Consider the following 14954-nt stretch of genomic DNA (forward strand, 5'->3'; position numbering starts at 1 on the left):
TCAAACTCCCAAACCATGAGATCAAGACCTAAGCCGAAACCAGGAGTTGGGCATTTAACTGACTGAGCCACCCAGGCACCCCTGACAGTTGGATTTTAATTTGCTTGAATGGAATTACAAATCTAAGGATCCAGGAAAGACCATTGAGTCCAGGAGTCAGCAAGCTATTGCCCACAGGAGAAACACGGTCCACCTCCCGTTCTTGTAAATGAGTTAATGGAACAAAGCCATGCCCATTCATTTATGTTTTGTCTATGACTGCTTTTATGCTTCAACAGCAGCACTGAGTAACTATGAAAGAGACTATATGGCTTGCAAAGCCTAAAATATTTTACAGAATAAGTTTGCTAACCCCTAATGCCTTCTAACCCCCATAATTTTTCTAATGAGAAAATTAAATACAATCACATGATTCTGAAATTGCTAAGAAACTTCCCAACGTATCATCTTTGTTACTTTACAGGAAACTTATATGTATGCAGACTGTTTACTGATGGAAAAAAAACCTTCTTCATTAGCATGTTTTGTTGTTTCTGTGACACAATTATAGTTTTTGGGAGTCCCACAGAACATGGGATTTATTCTGATACTATATATCTACACTTGCACTACGAAAAATAAAGCATTTTCCATTAGGGCCAGAAAAACTCGAGGTTAAAAAAAAATAAAACAGCATAAGCTCATGCCAAAAGCTGAATTTTCCTTAATAAAAAGAAAGGTGGCAGCTTCCAACTTCAGCACAAAGTAGGAGTGTCAAATTGCTGCAGAAACTGCTGTCTTCTGGCGACTGATGACCAGAATGACCCCAGAAGCAATTGTGTATTCTCATGAGATGGCTTGCTTAGGCACTTCTGGGAAGGAGCATGGGTCTTCAGAAAGGTTAGCGTGTTGTCTATTTCCTGGTAACTACTTGCAGAAGGTCGAAGGAGTTGATGGGACCAGACGTAAAGCAAGAATAGGGTCAGGCCATGGCATTTAATCAGTGGCTACAGGGGGCATCAGTGGATTGCCCAGAAAGAGGAACATTTCATGGCTGAAGCTCTGGTTTGCTTCTAGTATATTCATGTTCATTCCCTAATGCAGTATGAACATCACAAATACAAGCCACTCCTGGAGATCCCAAGGGTAAAGCTGAGCTTCAACCGAAAATTCTGTCTCAGATGTAAACATCTTGCAGTGGCATCAGGAAGGGAGAGAAAAAGAAAACATCATTTTTCTTTTGGAGAAAATACCTCTATTTTCTTCTATGCTACCAGAAATGGCATTACCCTGGACTGCAGATGATGCTTAAGGGATGCAGAGATAACCTGTAGCTTTTGCTACCAGAAGACCTCATTTTGTGATCCTTCTGGTGGTGGTCTACAATCACCTATTTCAGGATTACCAAGCATGGCTGTTAAAAAAGCAGACTTCTGGTTCCTGTACCAGACAGTGTGTATCAGCACGCCTGTGTCTCACACCCAGGCATGTGCATTTTCAACAAGCTTCCCACACAATCCTACTGCAAAGCTAGAGTCTGGAGACTGAGGGTCCATTGAAGGGGGAACTAGCGCTAAATCTTTTAGCTCTGCCATTTAGTCTAGCCTTGTGACTTTGAGTAATTGACTTAAAATGAGTCAAATATAATCTACTCTGCTAGCCAACAAGATTTATTCATTTTGAGAATAAAAGGGAAGAGCCCGAAGTGTGATGTCAGTGCAAGGTATAATTCCCTGGAAGAGATTAGTGCACTCAGCTAAAATGGCTAAATTGCTCAAAGGCAGGGATGTGCAGAAGGCTCCATGTGGGATTACATGGCTTTATTTTTCTAACGTACTCAAGGAAAAGTACTGTGATTTCATAAAATGTTAGCTTAGCTTTTTATGTTATGTTTGCTTCTTTCTATCCCATAAATTTAATTGAGTAAGCTAATGTCTATATGAAGGAAGAAAATCTCAGAAATGAACAATTTACCAAAGCTTTGTGCAGTACTGCCTGCTCAGTATATTCTGCGCAATTAAAAGGTCTGGGGGCAGAGCTTGAGCCACCCCAAATGAGAAACCATCTAAACACGTGAATGTTGCTACAGACTAAACTAGTTTCCCCAGTTTATTTTACTCTCCCCAGCTGCTTCAGAATCCTTCTTCTGCCTAAAAGCCATGACCACAAAATCCAATTTCACCTTCTCCAGGGCTTGGTACTCCTGAATATACAACAGCCAAATCTCTCCGGTATTTTACTCACAAAACAAAAGGTGGCAAAAGCAGCTGTACTTGAAGTCACTGCTACTAAATAAATCCCAAACCTGTTCGTTTGCTTTTCTGCTACAATATACAGTTCAAAACTGGACCTGCACTGCTGTCCCCATGATGCCATAGTCACTCCTGGGACCGAGGAACTAAGTGGTCACTGACATTAATATAGGTATGCTGGGAAACAATATCCCCTCACACTCATTTTTTAAAATGGTTCATTAAGAAACACTTGAATATACTAATAACAATTGATAACATGTATTGATTATGTGACTGATCTTTTTTTAAGTTTACTTATTTATTTTGAGAGAGAGAACAAGTAGGGGAGAGGCACAGAGAGTGGGAGAGAGAATCCCAAGCAGGCTCTGCACTGTCAGCATAGAGGCTACTTGGGGCTCAAACTCATGAGCTGTGAGATCATGAACTGAGCCAAAATCAAGAGTTGGATGCGTAACAGACTAAGCCACCCAGGTGCCCCTGTGACTAGTCTTTTAATACATCATCATCCTACCTCATCTTCACAAGAAGTCTATGAAGTCGATATTATTATCTCCACTTTACAGATGAGGAAAGTGAGAAAGCTGAAAATTGCAATGAATGTCATAGTATGGGCACTGAAAAATCACATTAGGTGGTCAGCCCATGTTTACTTGGTTCCAAATACCACAATTTTAACCATTACAACAAAACAGACTTGATGACCTTGATGTATCTGTCTCTCTTAACAATCTAATCCTTGTTCAAATTGAATCAGATTTCTCTGTTAGCCATTATTACCAATTTTCCTTAAAATCTAGGAATCATCTTTAATGGAAGGGACTGTATCTTTAAGACATATAATAAGGTGCTCAGCAAATATTTGTTGAATGAATGAATCCTCAGTACTTAGAAGAACTGCCAGTTATTTTAAATCTCAAATCCTCTTCCCTATTACAAGCAACTATCAGCATTATTTTCATGCCAGTTTAAATGAGAAGTTCTTTTTGTCAAAACAGACAAATATAAGGGAAGGAAAAAAGAGAGAGAGAGGGAAGCAAACCACAAGAGACTCTACAGAATAGAGAACAAACAGGGTTGATGGAGGGAGATGGACAAGGGGTTTGGCCAGATGGGTGATGGGCATTAAGGAGTGCACTTGTGATGATCACTGGGTGTTGTATGGAAGTGATGAATCACTAAGTTCTACACTTAAGGGAAATTTTACCATCTATGTCAATTAACTAGAATTTAAATAAAAACTTGAAATACAAAATAAAATAAAATAGTTCTTCACAGGTGAATTGTCACTACTAGTAATTAATGAAACATTGTTTATAAATTATTTACTTTTGTGTGAAGTGAGAAACCCTTGTGTGAACTAGAAACCCTTACTTCTGACCAATAGTAAACTCAGGGGTTCCAAGACCACATTTAGTTTCAATAATTCACTAGAAAGACTCACAGAACTCACCAGAAACACTTATCTCATGATTATGGTTTTAGATACAGATTAGGTTAGGTTAAAAGATAGAGATTAAAATCAGCCAAGAGAAGAAGCACATAGGGCAGAATCTAAGAAAGTTCCAAACACAGAGCTTTGAGTTATCCTCTCCCCATGGAGCCACGCACACACAGCATTACTCTTCCAGCAGTAATATATGATGATACAAATGGAGTATCAACCAGGGAGCCAACCAGGGAAGCTCACTCAAGCCTTGGCATCCAGAGCCTTTATTTGGGCTCTATGGTTGATTGCCCACATGGCTGACCTCAGTTGCCAGGCATTCTGGGGTCAAACTGATACTGTGTGACTCGAAGTTCCTACTATATTTAATACCGTTAGACTATCCGGAAATTCTGTCAGACTATCTGGAAATGCAGAGGCTGTGAAAACTCTGAAATTCACAGCCTCCAGTCCTACAAAGACTCCTATCAGGCATGGCATTGCAAGGATTTAGAGAATACCTCCCAGCTGCTGAGGGCAGAGGGCAGACCTCTTCTGGACAAGGATTATTCTTCACTACATAAAGAGTTTAAAGAAAATCTAATTTTTTTTTTTTTAAGATTACTAGTTTCACTTGCACTGATATATGTTCCAATGTAGAAGATCTAGAGACCAATTTATAACTATGGGGCTGGGATATGGATGTGACCATCATCTTCCAGGCATGTTTTTACTTCAGAAAATATGATTTAAAAAGGAAATCGAGCTGGGGTGCCTGGGTGTCTCAGTCGGTTGAGCGTCCGACTCTTGATTTCAGCTCAGGTCATAGTCTCACGGTTTGTAGGTTCAAGCCCCAGATGGGGCTCTGTGCTATCATCAGCTTGGGATTCTCTCTCTAACTATCTCTCTGCCCTCCCCTGCTTGCATGTGCATGTGTTTTCTCCCTCCCTCTCTCTCTCTCAACCTCTCTTTCTCTTCCTCTCCCTCTCTGTCAAAAATAAATAAATAAAATTTTAAAAAACAAAATAGAACTGACTTACGAGGCAGCCCAGAACTACACGTACAAGCATAGATAGCATCAAGCTACAATAGAAACCAACATGCAATAATAGCTATTTTACACGACCAAGTTAGAGAATCTAAATATGGAGGTAGATCTTACAGCATCTAGTTTAGAATCCAGTCCAAACACTAGACTCTGAAATTAGGCCTCTCCTAGATGATTGTCCCCAAAATCAATCTTCCTCTTATTTCCACCATTCTTTTCCTCCAGTTCATTCCAGACTCCTTGCTCTTCCCCCTTCTGACTGCCAAGGAAGCAGGTGGTTTGTCCATCTGGAACTCCAAGTTTTGCTCCATCCTGATCATTTCCAAATACACTGAATCCTCAAAGGCTTACATCTTGTTCCAATTATTTCAATTATTAGGTTTTTGGGTTGAAAGCAATAGCAACTTAATTACAATTAATTTCAGCAAAAATTTTGGACCTAGACACACACATAGGAGAATGCCATGTGATTTCTGTTGTTGCTTAAACCACCTAGTGTGTGTTACTCTGTCACAGCGCCCTAACAAACTAATACACAGACTAAATATGTATTTCTGGTCATTTGAACATCATGTTTTATAGTTGTCTCATCTCACTGGTCAAAATCAAGCAGAGTTCACATAAGAACTTCCTCTTTTGCATATGCAATTCCACTCTCTTATATTTTGTCATTAATCATCTTATACCTATTGGTTTCTCTATTCACATCACAGATTTTATTCCATACAAATACCATGAGAATCTAGGCTAAATAGTCATATGTTAGGTATAAAGACCTTAATTTCAAATATTGAACTTTGCAGACCCAGATCTCCATCATATTCTTTTAATAGATTCCAATTGTCTATTGAAATAGTCCATCTTTTTATTCATTTTGCCTTTATTTTCCTTTATTTTTGAACATATAAACCATGGTTATTTTGAACTCCTTACTAACTACATTCCGTACTTATATCACATCTAGGTCCATTTTTTCTGTTTTATCTCCTAATTATTTGTCACTTTACCCACTTATTTGCATGCCTAAAACTTTTTATTAAATGCTGGATATTATAAATGATATATCATAGGTGCTTTGCAGTATGTTATCTTCTAAAGGACATTAAGTTTTTATCTGGCAGATAATCATATCACTAGAGGGTCACCCTCATCCTGCCACATTTAGTCTGAGTCAGGGGTGGGTCTATTTCACTTTGCCCTTTTTCCTAGAGTCCAACCCTTACTTCTAGCATACTCCTAGCATTCCCCTAACTTCTAGGATGTGGTATTTCAATGACAACAACAAGCCTAGGGAGTTCACTTAGCTGGACCCAAACATTAATGTTTCCACAGAGTTGTGAAACCTCTAAAATTCCCAATTATATTTCAGGCTCCCTTTATTTTTTCTCTGTCCCATCTCTTGAAATCTCATTCTGTCATGCTCCACTTTATGAGTCAGCCAAAGACACAGTGTGAACTTTTGTGTAGATTTTTGAAGGTCCTCTGTAGCTTCTTCTGTCTGATATCCTATCCTTCAAATCGCAGTCACCATGGTAACTCCAAACACCAGTCTGTTTCCTCTGATAGCAAAAATACTGTTGTCTGCTTGGGCTCTATTCCCCCAAACAGTGGTCTGGAAATTCCATTCAGGGAGAAATCAGGGTGAATGCAGGATGTAGCTCATGTGTTTCCCTTTGCTCACAGACATTGCTTGCTGCCCATTTCCTGCAAGTAATTGTTTTATATTCTTCTCCATACTGGTACACGCTTTAGTGGGAGGGGAAGTCTGATACAAGCTAATTAATCATGGCCGAAATTTAAAGTCAGGCATAAAGTTCTTAAATACAGGCATAAAGTGCTTAAATACAGTTCATGATTAATTTCTTTGTTCTATATGCCCTTCTCTCCTCTCTTTCCATACCTGCAGAAGGAAGTTTGGAAGCTTGAGGAAATTGCTTCAGATTGAGCAGTTTGGGCTCCCACTGACAGATGTTGGCTGCTCATATTGACATATCCTATTGAAGGCTAATGAAATCTTAATGAAATATTAGTTCATTAGTACAAGTGGCTTGGAACAAAGTGATTTTCAATTTGTGGGCTGCACAGAAGATCACCAGGGCAGGGAGTTGTTTTAAAACTCTAGGTGTTCTAGCCACACACCAAACCCATTACATTTAGAGACCCTGGAAACGGACCCAAGAAAGAAGTTGTTTTCAAATCTCTACAGATAAGGCCAATAGCAGCCAAGGTTGAGAATCATGGACTTAAATTCTTGGCTGAAGCTCTCTTATGTAAAAATAAAACCTCACTGAGATGATCCCTGAGCATCCTTGCCATGCAAGTCCGTCCTTCATCTCCATAATCCTGCATGAGAGCATTTCCTTCACCAGTGTTCTCCTTTCACTGCTCACGAAACAACGAGGAAAATCCAGTGAGGTCATTTTTGCCTTAGCTTTGTGACTTTGGTGAATACAAATGTTCTCCAAAGTTTACATGGCTTCATAAGATGTTTACCATGTCTGCTCACCTAGTCGTTTGTCAGAGGAGAAGGAAAAACAGCTATAATCTGTCCAAAGAAAAGTGTAAGTCAACATGAAAGATATTACAAAAATAAATGTTTTAGAAGTGGGATGAGCCTTTTTGTAAACACAAGAAAGCACCTGTTTATTGACAACATGCTACTGTGGAAATTATGTGCAAGTGTTTGCATAATTACAGATCTATATTCCATATATGTAAAGCAAAACTATTTGCATGAGTCATTTGCAGAAGACTTGGAAGCCTCTTGCCTGAGTCCTGACAGTGCTCAGTGCTCTCTCTCTTTCCCAGAGCAGATGTGTAATGAGAAATGCCATGATTGGCCAAATGGGCTTTTATACGGAGGCTCTGGGAAGAAGAAAACTTGGAGCCAGGCCCATCCCCATAGCACAATCACCTGCTGTGGGCCATTCAGTTCATGCCAGGCATTTTTATCCACAGCTTTTTCTACCTCACAGGTGTGTCATAAAAGAACTACATAATGTGTAAGACACTCCATGGTGCTGTGAAGCAAGTAACCAAATAAATATAGGATGTTTACCTTGCCAAAAACCAGCATCTCAGCATCCAACGGGAAGATGCCAAGCCACCTGTTAAGGTCAAATGGTTTGTGACCTGAAGCAAACTGCCTCTGCTCAATACAAACGGTGTAACATCCTGCCCCCCCATCCAAAATCTTCAGTGTGATCCATTTATATTCTTCTTAAATGTATCTGTATATTTAGGCCTTTTCATCCTTATTCATACCTTTGCCCCACCAGCAAGATCTTTTGCCTTTTTCTGTCCTGTCTCTTCTCCTCCCTCAATCCCAGCTTCCACCATTGAAATATAACCTGTCATTCAAGCTCCAATTTAATTAATAACAGCTACCATTGTTTAGCATTTACTGTGTACCTGGAACTAAGCTGAATGCTTTACATATTTCATTTTACTGAATTCTTCCAACACATCTACAAAGTTACTTTCATTAAGCCAGTGTAACAAATGACAACCAAAACCCAGAGATAAAATAACTTGCTCAAGATCACAAAGCCAGAATTCAAACCCAGGCCTGTCTTGATCTAAAGCTGATATTATTACACACTATATTGCAGTCATCCTTACCAACTTCCCATACAAACTTTCTTGATGATTCCACAATACAGCAATTTCTCCCAACCTAAACCTAGCTCCCCTTCAGAACATATTTTGACATGCCTTGATTACTGTTTCGTTTATATTGCTATTTGAATTTAGATGAGTATATTTAGTTTCCTTTCCTAAGTATATTATAAGCCTATTAAAGCCCCAGAACCATTCAAATGCTAAACTAATGCACCTACATTCTCCAGACACATACAGACACTGGTCTTACTCTACAGTCTTGAGTATATTTTTTTGTTACCTTTTTATCACCTAGCATATTTTAACCCCACCAATAATTTGCTCTCATTTGTTAAAAGTCCAAATATGAGGGGTTAAATGAAAAGCATGAGGTTGAGAGGGCCAGTAAAGGTGTGACCAGAGATGAACATACCTACTTCCAAGGCATTATGTTATGATTTCTAAGTTGATAAGAACCATCAGAACTTAAAAAAAAAGAACTTAACAAAGGCATTCCTTTTTTGTAATTTAAGGTATGTTTGCCAAAATATACTGACATTATACTGTATTCTAAATATGTATGAGTCATAATATTTCCCAATCAGCTATTAATAGTTACTAGTGTCTTCTTTGTTCAGAATGCTTTTCAATATGCCATAGCACAAAGGTAGAATCAAGCATAAAATAAATTAGCATAGTATTTTACATTTTAGGAATAATGAACACTAGGTCTATCTATGCAAACCGATTTGATGGATCAAGAAAATGCTTAGAAAATTCAGAAGGCAAAGCACTCTAGCCAAACAGAAAACTGAGGGTAAACTTTTAGAGCTTGAATGAAATAGATAATACTTTAAGAGGAAAGAGCAAATTATATAAATGAGTACTTATTGAGGAAATGAAATAAAACCTGTTATGAGTGACAAAAATAATTGGCACCCAGGAGATACCCCACAGGGACTTCCTGTACCAACCACAGTATAGTTGTTTTCTTCAAATGAAGGAGGGGTAAAGGTTACATGTTGTGTCTTCCAGATGAGTATAAAGTTACTCCAATGCTCAATTTCCTAATTCCAAAATTCTTGAGTAAGAGTGCTTTTGTTTTTGCTGGGAACACAAAATGGAATACAAAGGGAACTAAATTAAAGTAGAGAGGTATGCATCTCAGGAAGCAATGCATTTGCTCAGACTCACCTATGAACAAGCCTTGAGGACCCCTCAGTAGCATACCCTGTTTGGGGTATAAGAATATGAAACCACTTCATGATTCCGAAGTCAGGAATGTGAAATTTACCTTCCTTTTGGCCACAGTCTCAGTGTGTGGGAGTGTCAAGTGTATTCTTCTCTTATTTATGAGTTTGTCTCCTGTATAGACTGGGATAATACCCACTTGCTTTCCCTCAAAAATCTCAGGGGTGACTCATGGCTCTTCTATTCAGCCAGTATGCTAAGATACTGTGAGTAATAAATAATTTCTTTTAAGCCTGCAGAAACTTTCGTCTGCATTTACTTAGAATCTCATTAGACTTTTCCTATTTATCAACAGCCATGAAACTTTCAAGAATTGTTACTGCAAGTTCTCACCATTTCCTGGAGTCCCTATAGCTATAGACTTTCTAGCCATACGATCTTAAAGAGTCAACTTATTTTTGTGAAAGCAGCTTCAGATACGGTGTCAAATGACCCGTGTTCATATTTCAGCTCTGCCTTTTGACCTTGATTAAACCAAGCACCTCCCTAAGCCTCAGCACCTTTCTCTATGCAAAGGGGAAATAATACCTGCCTGTACTTACCCACAGAATTGTGGTGAGGCTCAGTTTGAGAAGTATGCAAAAATGCTGCATAAATCACATCTCTATAGCAGGATTGTTCATGCTATTTTAAGTGTCTTTTAGCCCCATCATTTCTATCAAACAGCAATTACAGGCAGTTAAGGTTTTATTTCCTTCCAGTCTTTTTTCTACAGTGTATGTGTTTGTGTATCTGTGTAGATTTACTTTTTTAAATGTAGGCAATATTTTATTATGATGTAATTGTGTATTATCATATTTACATATATTATGATATATGTATGTATATATCCCTAAGTTAATAAAAGTTCTTCCAAAACATGGTTAATAACAGCTTGATATGTCTATCATATATAATATATATAATGAAGTATGATGGATACATGCATTTTCATGTTACTAAAAATTATTTCTAAACATGGTTAATAATGGATGCATTAAAAATATGTTGGGTAGTGCTCGTTTCAGCAGCACATATACTAAAATTGGAATGATACAGAGAAGATTAGCATGGCCTCTGCACAAGAATGACACACAAACGCATGAAGCATTCCACATTTTTGCACAGGCAGAAAGAGAAAGACAAATACCATATGATTTCACTCGCATGTGGAATTTAATAAACAAAGCAACAGAGCAAAGGAAAAAAAGAGAGAGAAAGGCAAACCAAGAAACACTCTTAACTATAGAGAACAAACTGATGGTTGCCAGAAGGGAGGTGTGTGTGGGGATGGGTTAATAAATAGGTGATGGGGATAAGGAGGGCACTTGTGATGAGCCTCAGATGTTGTATGGAAGTGTTAAATCACTAAATTGTACACCTGAAGTTAATATCACACTGTGAACTAACCAACTGGAATTTAAATAAAAGCTTTTTAAAAATATGGTGGGTAATAATACTACCATAGGAGTGAACCATAATTTGTGGGATCACTCTCCACCTTTAACTCATTAAAAATACACATTTACAGGTTCTTTTGTTTTTGCTTGTTTTGCTATTTTGTTGTTGTTGATGTCACTGAGTTTAGTTGCTATTATAACCAAGATTGTAGTAAACATCTTTGTACGACAATCTTTTTATGGACCCCTAATTCAATAGAGGACATTTCTAGAACTGAAATCACTGAATCAAATGTATGGATTCTTCTAAGATCTTTGGCTAGCCCTTGCTAACATATGGTCAGATTCTGTTCCTGAAGTATTGTACTGTTTAGACAATGTAAGAGATAAATTTTATGGTAGCTTCATCATGATTACCTATTTTAATCATTACCAATTTCATAGGCCAAAAAAAAGTAACTTTCCATTATCTATGTTTATATGATCACTAGTGAAGCTGAAAATTTGTCATGTTTATTGATTTTAATTATTTCTGCCACAAATATCTTATGTTTGCTCCACTTTCAGTATTTTCCTTATTGACTTCTACACCTTATTGACACCTTAAGAAATTAATTACACAGTCATCCTAACTCATAAAATTTTCCAAATTTGTCAACTGCACTTTAATATTGCCTATGATTTTTGACATTGTAAGTTTTTTTTAAGTTTTTTTTTCTTCCAGTCTTATTGAGACATAATTGACACATGGCATTGTGTAAGTTTCATATAAGGTGTCCAACATGTTGGTTTCATACATTTATATATTGCAAAATGATAACCAACATAGCATTAGCTAATACCTCCATTTCTTCTTTGTGGTAATTTTTCAAGTTTTTAAAAATCATATTTACCAGGCAGTTTATTCCATTGCTTCCTTTTTTGATATTTTTGTGAGTTAAGTAGAGAGAATCCCTACTGCATCCATACAGTAATTCATCATTTTAATAAAAACCAGCCCCTAAGTTCAAAGACTTAGCAATCTAGAGTAAAGTTAGGGTGTGATGGTACTGATTATTGCTGCTCTACCAGGAAGTCAATTTGAAAGCACCTGCAAGGAGATTATTAAATATTTCTGGTGCAGGAGGAATTAGCACCAACTCAGACACAGCCCTGTTTATAAGCCACTCAGATACATACTGTGCCAAGGAGTTTGGCTGATGGTGAGCACCCAGAAATTCTGACACTTGGAAAGCAGAAGGTCTGTGCTAGTACATCTGTTAAGTCAGAGGGGTCCAGGCTGAGGCTCAGGCTCAGGGAGACAATGGGGAACAGGGAATAGACAACACCAAAATCAGTTCTGCTAGGGAAGAGGGGTTTGGAAATGTCTGAGATGCGTAAGCTATAATTAACAAGGTGACTCTAAAAAGAACTGGACTTCCCTCCCAGTTCTAAGTTTCTGTCTCATCATTCTCTGACTCTATTTGCCTCTTGTGCTGAGTTAAGGGCAAACTTCTTGCTTGCCTTACATTTAAATTTGATACTTCTGTGTTTAGAAAGGCCCATGAGGAGGCACACTTGCCTCCTTAGCAGCATGAATAGTAACCACAGTTAATACAGTTAATAAGAATTAACATTATTTAGGCTCTTCTGATGGTCCAGACCTTGTTCTGAGCCCTTTATATTCATGGAACCCTTCAAAACACTTTTAACTGGTAGGAACACAATTTCCTCCATTTTATAGAGGCACAGAGAAGTAGATGACTTATCCAGGGTCACACAGCCCGCAAGAAGATGAGCCAGGATTTGAAACCAGACACCTGGTATCAGAGTTGGCAACTTTATTATATTCTATGATATTCTGTATTTACTAATACAAATTTTGGTAACAAGTATTTTGATTCCTATATGTGAAAAGATGTATGCAAATATATCTATACATTTGGAAAGATCTATGTATGTTATATCCCTGGATTTCTGCTTTTATTTATTATGGTCAATGACAGGGGAGGATTAGGAATTAATTAAAGAATTATTGGCTTATCTAGGCCTCTGGCTTTCCCACCTTCTGAAACTTCTACCAGAAAACAATAGAACAAAGGAATAACACATTTTAGAGAAAAATGACTATTTTCCCACAGTTTGATGTTTATTAGTTCTGCTGGGGATTGACTTCTAAGGGAAACCAGACTCAATATAATGATCAAAGTAAGATCGAGTTTATATACCCACCTATTATATTCCTAGTACTTCTGGTGCTTCCATGGGTACCAGCTTAGTGCAGGACAGTGGAGTGTAGAGTGTGTGGAGGCAAATCCCCAATAACAACACAATTTCGGCAGTCTCTGAATAAGCCTTGCCAACATAGCTGACAGACTCTTGTCCCTTTTGTCCCTTTCTTGCCACCTCGATATCCATGCAGACTCAGGGGTCTCTCATGGCTGCAGTTTCAGAATTACTTATGGCCAAACACTGCTTGATGTCTCAGATGGCAACAAGGAGAGGCTGTACTACTGTCACCAATTTTCTCTCTTGTCTCGTTCCCTCCACTCCATATCCCCACAGCCCTGCTAGACTAATAGTTTCCGTACAAATTTAGTCACATTCCTCTCCTTAAAAATCCTTCCATGGATTCCCACCTCCAACAGGTTAAAATCTCACCTCCCTAACATGGTGTCCAAGCCCTTTGACAATATGGCCCTTCTCCTATCTCCAACTTAGTCTATGAGCTCCTTACAGGAAAGTAACCCTGCTCTCCACCCTTGTGAATGGCACTTAATAAATATTTAATGGATGAATGGATGGGTGGCTCAATAAAAGAATGGATGAATAGTGTCTTTCACATGGTGATCATTTCTTTTATTTATATTGTTTATATTGTTAGCAAAGAACTCCAAAATATATTATCTCAATTAGACATGACAACAAATTCATGAAATGGGTAATACTGACAATTTACACATAAGGAACAGGTTCAGTAAGGCTAAGAGACTTGCCAGACATCACGTTTGCGTCACACCAAACCTTATAGCCTTTCTAATATGCAACAATTCTTTCCCATAATGCATGAAGTGATCTAAATGTAGTTATTTAATGATGCAGAGATTTATAGAGTTTTACAGCTGGGAGACTCCCCTAGTCAACTCTTTTTATTGGAAACATGAAAAACTCAGATCCAGAGATATGAAATTGCTTAAATTTGTACCACTCATTAGCAAGAGACTAGAAAATTGCTTCCTGGATCCTATTTCTAACTTTCTACATCCTTAAATCCATCCTCTGCCAGTCTCTGTGCAACTGTACAACTCTAACCTTTCTGTGCCTCAGTTTCTTATACTGATAAATCGGGATAATAGTAGCACCTGCTGCACAGAATCGTTGTGAGGATATAAAAGGGATAATACAAGGGAAATTCTTCAAAATTAAGTGCTTTAAAAATATTATCTATTGGGGCGCCTGGGTGCCTCAGTCGGTTAGGCGGCCGACTTCGGCTCAGGTCATGATCTTGCGGTCCGTGAGTTCTAGCCCCGCGTCGGGCTCTGTGCTGACAGCTCAGAGCCTGGAGCCTGCTTCATATTCTGTGTCTCCCTCTCTCTGACCCTCCCCTGTTCATGCTCTGTCTCTCCCCGTCTCAAAAATAAATAAACGTTAAAAAAAATATTATCTATTAATCACCATCATTTCACGTGGATGGGTTTTTCCCTTTCATAAATCAGTAACATTGAAGAAGTGCTACCGTCGTGATAGTGGTCACACTCAAATAATAAAAGCTGAAAGGCAGCGAAGCAATATGATGCATGTTCAAATGCAAATAGTAAGTTATAGGACTGGAAGATACTATGAGTGAATGATAGAAAACCCTAACTCAAGGTCACAGGCAAACAAACTGTTAGGCTTTTTTTTTTTCCTTGAAACTTCCCACTTTCTGAGGGAAGGTAAATTATTTTGAATTGCAATGCATGGTTGAAAAATAATAAAGTAAGAAGCAACCATTTTTCATTACTTATTTCCTCCCCATAAAATAGTTGTATTCTTCTGTC

General features: G+C 38.1%; 1 long non-coding RNA gene and 1 other non-coding gene across 2 annotated transcripts in view; both read left to right on the forward strand.

Moving 5' to 3' along the window:
* Positions 1 to 7902, forward strand: part of LOC122241532 — a 40842-nt gene extending 32940 nt beyond the window's left edge. Inside the window, exon 3 of the long non-coding RNA XR_006221733.1 lies at positions 6612 to 7902. This is a non-coding gene — a long non-coding RNA (uncharacterized LOC122241532). The remainder of the gene's footprint in view (positions 1 to 6611) is intronic.
* Positions 7903 to 10550: 2648 nt separating this feature from the next.
* On the forward strand, positions 10551 to 10657 carry LOC122241623. Its single transcript, XR_006221865.1, has one exon. It is a non-coding gene; the product is annotated as a U6 spliceosomal RNA (small nuclear RNA).
* Positions 10658 to 14954: the final 4297 nt, after the last annotated feature.

The sequence above is a fragment of the Panthera tigris genome, chromosome C1, assembly GCF_018350195.1.
Source record: "Panthera tigris isolate Pti1 chromosome C1, P.tigris_Pti1_mat1.1, whole genome shotgun sequence".
NCBI classification, from domain to species: domain Eukaryota; kingdom Metazoa; phylum Chordata; class Mammalia; order Carnivora; family Felidae; genus Panthera; species Panthera tigris.